The sequence below is a fragment of the Cyprinus carpio genome, unplaced genomic scaffold, assembly GCF_018340385.1.
Source record: "Cyprinus carpio isolate SPL01 unplaced genomic scaffold, ASM1834038v1 S000006594, whole genome shotgun sequence".
In the NCBI taxonomy this organism is placed as follows: domain Eukaryota; kingdom Metazoa; phylum Chordata; class Actinopteri; order Cypriniformes; family Cyprinidae; genus Cyprinus; species Cyprinus carpio.
The window spans coordinates 74150-74755 of NW_024879243.1; positions in this window are offsets into that span (position 1 = coordinate 74150).

Here is a 606-nt window from a genome sequence, read left to right on the forward strand (position 1 = left end):
AAGAGTCTCTATGTGCTGAGAATTAACTGACTTCTTTGACTGGAGGCGGCTAGCAGACGGTTGGTTTAGCCAGTCTGTCTGCTTCCTGACCTGGGCCCCAGTTAGTAAAGTACAAACTCTAAGACTATGTGCCATATTTCTAGAAAGAAGAGCGGCACCACCCCAGGAGGGATGAAGACCATCTCTTTTCAACAGGTCAGGTCTGCCCCAGAAGCTTGTCCAATTGTCTATGAAACCTATGTTATTCTGCGGGCACCACTTAAACATCCAGCCGTCACCACGGTAAGCAGGGAGGGGACCCTCGTCACCACGGTAAGCAGGGAGGGGACCAGAGCATATTGCAGTGTCTGACATCGTGCTTGCAAGTTCACACACCTCTTTAATGTTATTTTTAGTGATCTCCGACTGGCGAAGTCGAACATCATTAGCACCGGCGTGAATAACAATCTTACTGTATTTACGTTTAGCATCAGCCAGCACGTCAGCATGTCAGGCGCTCTGGCTCCAGGTAAACATTGGACTATGGTGCTGGTGTCTCTATTTTCACATTCCGTACAATAGAATCGCCAATAACTAGAGCACTTTTATCAGGTTTCTTAGTGGGTA